Below are 6,389 nucleotides of genomic sequence, written 5' to 3'. Positions count from 1 at the left end.
TTTTGCAACCACCTGCCAAAGTCGATGGGGAAGCCAGGTTCATTTAACAACCATGTTACCAACATAACAACTTCAGTGATTCACTTAACAACTGTGGCAAGAAAGGTAAAACGGAGCAAAACAACGTTTCAGTTAGCAACAGAAATTTTGGGCTCAATTGTGGTTGTAAGTCGAGGACTACCTGTAAAAAATACTGGCAAAACACTTCTAAAATGCTGCAGAGTGAAGTATATGGATAGAACTTGAGCCAAATCTAGGGTCGGTTCAGGAGTTTTGAGAAATGGAAACCCTCTTGAAAATAATTTAGCCCCAGTCAAATGAAGTATCGGTTACTAGTAGCCATATACTGTTGAGTATGGTGTGTTTGGTGAAAGGAGGCTTTTGAATTTACAATATTTTATTAAGCTTTCTGAAGTCATCTTGGGTCACTTGTAGGCTCATCTGAGCCTTCAGTGAGTCATAATCTTTTGCTGCTGGAGGGTCTTGTAAAAAAAATCTGCAAAGTGCAATAAAGTGAAGTATAGTAAAACCAGGTATATCTGTACATACGTTTAGCTGTAAATTAGTAGATTTTCTTTCAAAAATCTGATTTGAAGGGTACCTGAGTTTATACTTCTACTTATGTTGATGTGAAGGATTGGAAACTTCAAAAACAAGTGTACCATATTTTGCCTTCTCTGCATCATGAAACTGGTATATTGGAGGAGAAACAAAACGTTGTAAACTGTCTCATTACATTACATTAACTCATGAATAGCTGCACCTGCAATTAAACCTTTCAAAATAAATAAATCTAATGAAAGTCTGTGATTGATACTAATATTGGTAAGAACTTCACATTTATTGAAGGTAAGGTTATCAATTGTGCCTATATATTTCCAAAATCAAAGATTATGTTTGACAACACATTAATGCATGATAATGGAGTCATCGTTTGTTGAATTGATTCCATTGGTTGGGGTCTCATGATAAAATATCCAATCACCTTTCAGAGTGGAATGTTTTGTAAACCCAGTTCCAATTGTTAAGGTTGTTGAACAAGAGAATGTACTTCCCACAGGAATTGGTTGTCTACTGTAGTAAACAAGTAGGTAGAACTTTGTCACCAATTTAGCAGAGATGTCTTTATAACCTTATCACTGTGATTATCAGTGATTGTGTTTAAATTCTACAATTTTGAATAGGCTACATAAACATTAATCCAGCAACAGTGTTAAAGAGTTAGCTTGGGTTCACGCAGCACATTATGATATAAAATGATTTGTATTGTGTTATGCACCCAACCATTGTGATATAATATATGTTTATGTATAAATATTACTTACAGTGATGTCTAAATGTAGCCTTATTCAACAAACTGTGTTTTAAAAATCATGCAGTATATATTTAATATCATTTTATTCAGTTTAGTACCAGTGGGCATCTTTTAGTTTGTTCTGTTAATCAGTGTGATAAAAGAAGGTGTGATAAAAATCAATGTGATAAAAAAATGAATTTCCTACACAAGGATAATACTATTGCATGATTATATATGAATTGGCAATTCTTACTCATTTTAGTGAGTAATGCTAGTCATGAAAATTACAACCTCTCCAGCTTTTAGTACATACAGCTAAAGAGTTGTAACCTCGCCTTCATCCTTCAAAAAAGCCAGAGTTTACTTGCACAGATTCCTATCTTTTAACTTTATGTTGCTGTTATGTAAGAATGAAGCTGAGTGTTTAAAAAACAAAACAGTTGTTTGGTTTGGTATGAAGAAATGGAACCTGTTGGTTGAGTTTAAACAGCAACATTTTCTTAGCCATGTCTAGAGGTGAGGCAGGTCTCGGTGCAAATTTGGAATATTAGATGTTTACCTACACAATATTCCTGTTCTTGCTTTGTGGCATTGAATGTTGTCTCTGAGGCTGTGAAAGACAACAGACCTCTTTAAGAAAGCTATAAAGCATTCCATGATGGGCATGCTAACTACAGAATGATGTACTGTACTCCAACATTAGAAAAGGTAGATTCAAACAGATCTATCCAAGTGCCAAGCCATGAGCTATTCAAACATTTTCAGAGGAAGCAATAGAAGCCCTTTAGAAGTAAAATTCAGTGCTTTGGAAAAACAGCCCATTCATTCTGAAAATGTGTTATTATTGAAACAGTTTCCCATACTCTGCTTTAAAAGATGAAGTTCCAACACTGCAATCTGATATATTTTGGAATTTAGCAGTAGTACAAATCCAATCTATCTATATTCTACTAGAATTCTCATCATGATCTTTTAACTGGGTGAAAAGGTGCACCAGAGGGCAACTGTTGAAATAAGGTGGTCTCAAATGGACTAATTTATAGAAAGTGTCTAAAATCTGGGACCCATCATTCCTGAGAGAATGAAATTTGGGGAAATTGTGGCTTTTTCAATGCTAGTGGCTGCTGTTGCAGTCAGGTCATCTTTGTTTTCAGGGTTCTATAACAGTTTTCCAGCAAGTCTTGCACCTTTTCCCACCCACCAGCAGCCATTTAGCTGCCTGCTAGAAAGGGAAGATTTCTGATGCTCCCTGCAGAATTTCCATGAAGAAACTCAGTGGGGAAGCCAGCAGAAAATCACTCCTGCTCCCACTTCTTTTTTGCCTATCCTTGGTCATTCTATGTCTCTGTAAACAGGAAATTATGTATTTCTGAAACGGTGACCCAATAGGATATTGGTTATACCAGGGGTCCTCAAACTTTTTAAATTCACAGTCCCTCACACTGTTGGGGGGCCGGACCAGCTGGGTTGGCGTGGCTAGGTGGTCATGTGACTAGGTGGTCATGGCCAAATTAGCAGTCCATTAAACAATACACACAAATTAAACTTTAATTTGTTATGCTCCTGGGGGTGGAAAGCAGGTTAGTGAAGGGATGTGGCTGCCTTGGGGGCGGGTGAAGGACTTTTGTTTGTGTGTGTGTGTGTGTGTCCCACCCCCCTACCCACCTCTCTCTCTCTGGAGGCTGGGGAGGGTAACAATATTACTCCAGTACCACTCTGCCTCTCAAAAATGGGCCCGTTTTTGGTCTCCTGAGGCTTCCACACATCCCGTTTTTGGCCTTGGCCCGTAGAAGGTGGGTGGGGGCCGGTGGATAGGTGGGGCGATGTGGGCGGGGCAGCCTCATGGTCCCGTGCGGGCCGGATTAATGGCTTTGGTGGGCCGTATCCGGCCGGTGGGCTGTAGTTTGAGGACCCCTGGGTTATATCAATATTAATTTATTATAATTATTCAGTTATGTTATATAATTATATTATTCAATTATAATTGATCATAACTAAAGGTCTTCCATTTTATACTGTAGAAATATCTGTTTTGAAGCAAGTCGCTTGAAGCTACACTTATTGTTCTGAGAGAAACATTGGTCCAGTCTTTCGCTGCTTGTAGAATCACAAGGCTTCATTATGGCATTACTTTGGGATTTTACTTTCTCTAGGGTGCTGGGTAAAGTTCAGTGTATTGATTTTGACCTTTAAAGCCTTTAGCAGTTTGATCCTTTTCATCTTTAAAGCATTATGAAGCTATGAACTATAGACATGACTTCTTCATCTTTGAGTAGTAGCCTTCTTGTTAGAATACTCAGATACCCTACTTCACCAAAAGACTTTGATGTGCCTCAGAGGACAACTCTTCATCTTCTAGGACTGCTGAGTTCAAATCTTGTTTAAGGAAAATCAGGTGAAGAGTAAGGACTTTTCATTGTATTGAACAGCATGGCACAACATCAGCCCCTAGACATACACAGATTAACTGATACAAAGTTCACTTCATTACAGCTTTCTCTGTTGTAGTGAGAGATACTATATTGCTATTTAAATAGTAGTAATTGCATGGGTTATTTTTATTTAGTTACTTATTAGAGTAGTTTGTTATTAAATGTAAATTCTGGGCTTGTGTGAACATTAGAGGTAACTTTTTAAATGTATTTATTGATTATGTTATACATTCCACCTTTCTTCCTTGACCTCTCAGCACTTCAACCAGTCTGGATGCACCTGGAATCTGTTTTTATTTTGTACTGACAACCGCTGTGCAAGTACTTGAACTGAGGGATGAACTTAGCAAGTTTTCATCATTGAGTGTGAAAGTGGAGTTTCCCAGCTCTAGTCCAATGCTGCTACATACTGCATCACGCTGACATGCATTTTTAATTAAAAATCGGTATTCTATATTATGCATTCCTCCCCCACCCCTCACCCCGCCTTTTTTTTTTTTTTTGCTGATGCTCACATGGCCTCTTTAACTGTGAATAGTTAGATCAGCTAAAAGTATATAACAAAGTGTTTTTGAAAACTGAAGGACAATAGCTTCTATTAATTCATGGAAGTGTGAACAGAATTCAGGGAAGCCAGTAAAACTTATTTTCCAGATGGTCATGATATGCAAATTGCATTGTGCAGATGTGACCTTAATCTAAAGGGTTTTTCGTCTGCATTGTGTGTGTTGTCTTTCATTATCAACAGTTGACAATTGTAATGTCAACTCCACAGGGTGTTTAACAGGGTAGTCTTAAGCATATTTATACGAAGACTAAGGTCTATTTCCTTTTAAATTCCTAATTTTGAATTCATCTATACATATCCATTCAAATGGTTGTATCTTTCTAACAAGAATTTAAAATGTTTCAAATAAGTTTAGAGATTCTTTTTCAGACCTCAGTATTAATGTGGTGAAGGAATGCTGTAGTTTCTATGTACAATGAATTTCAGAATTCACATAACATTCTCATCTTACTCTTCGGCTTTTTCTAGTTTACTTTCAAGCGCATTAGGTTTCATATACCTGGTATTGTTTCTTTCAGTTCACACCAGTCAGACAGAGCAAATTACTCCAAGCCACTCAGGGATCTGGAAATTGATTTTCTTGCTTTCTCAGAACAGTGATAGTGCTGCTAGCTAAATGCTAAACGAATTAGGAAGTCCACAATTGGAATCAGAATTTTCATTGTTAAACAAGACAGTTGTTAAGTGAATCAAGCCTGATTTTATTATCTCCCCCCCTCCACAATTGTTAAATGAATAACTGCAGATGTTAAGTGAGTTACATGGTTGTTAAGTGAATCCAACTTCCCCCATTGACTTTGCTTGTTGGAAGCTGTCCGGGAAGGTCACAAATTGTGATCATGTGACCGCAGGATACTGCAACTGTTCTAAATACATGCCGGTTGCCAAACATTCAAATTTTGATCATGTGACCGTGGGGAATCCTGCAATGGTCCTAAATGCAAGAACTGGTCATAAGTTTATTTTTTTCAGTGCCATTGTAACTTCAAATGGTCATTAAACAAATGGTTGTAAGTCAAGGACTACCTGTATAATGAAAGCAAATGTAACAGATCTTCACTGAGTCTTATATACAGGTAGTGTCAGTTTTGGAAGACAATTTTCTTTTTTGCTTCTTAACTGCCCCATATTTTATCTGGGGAAGTTGGGAAGGGGTTATTGTTGGAGCGGTAGAAAGTTAGTCATAACAACATTCCGTATTCAAGGACTTTTGCCTGCGTCTGATGGAGACTGCCTGAAGAAGTTGAGTGAGAAGAATTGATTGGACAATGTGATGAACTTGTGGGTGTGGGGCAGGGCTGTGACCTGGTAGCTGGGTGTGGAAAACCTGGAAGCTTTCGGATTCGGGTTTTCCCAGATGTGCCAACATGACATCTCTAATAAATTAGAACTTTGAGGAACCTCAAGCCTCAGAGCTTTATTTCATTGGGGGTGTTCCTTGGAACTCTGACAGGTAGTCCTTGACGTGTGACCATTCATTCAGCAACCATTCAGTGTTGACTTATGACCAGTGCCCAATCTTACAATGGTATAGCCCACTTGCACTTACAACCACAGAGGTGTTTCAATGCCCCATCTGCCTATCCTCCTCCATAGGGGCATTTCAATTCCTCCATCTGCCTTTTGGGGGCCCTGCACTCTGCCACCATTGTTGCCCTCACTAATCTTCACTGATTTCTTCCTCCTGATGCTGGCCCAAGATCCAGGAGCTGGATGAGAGCCCAGTCCTGGGATGTATACAGTGAGTACAATAGTGTCAAAGCCAAGCCAAACAGAGCTTGCCAGGCCTGGCCAGGAAAAGGCTGCAGGATGGTGAAGTGTGGTACTCTCAATCGCTGGAGGAGGCCAGGGAGAACAGTGGTGGCTCTCCAGACAAATGTGGAGAGTGTGTGAGAGATGCTGTTTGGGGTGGTAGCAGAGATGTCCGAAATGACACAGCCTTCCCAGAGGCAGAGTGTACACTCTGCAGTTTGTATTGGAAGCGTACCTGCAAAGCCTCACAAACTGTTCATGAGGCTTTGCACTGCAGGAAGTCCTTTCAGGAGTGAGGCTGTGCACTACACTATAGTTCTAGTGCTGCTTTTTGCTTTTT

The sequence above is a fragment of the Ahaetulla prasina genome, chromosome 7 (genome assembly GCF_028640845.1).
Source record: "Ahaetulla prasina isolate Xishuangbanna chromosome 7, ASM2864084v1, whole genome shotgun sequence".
Lineage (NCBI taxonomy): Eukaryota > Metazoa > Chordata > Lepidosauria > Squamata > Colubridae > Ahaetulla > Ahaetulla prasina.
This window is presented reverse-complemented; position numbering follows the sequence as displayed.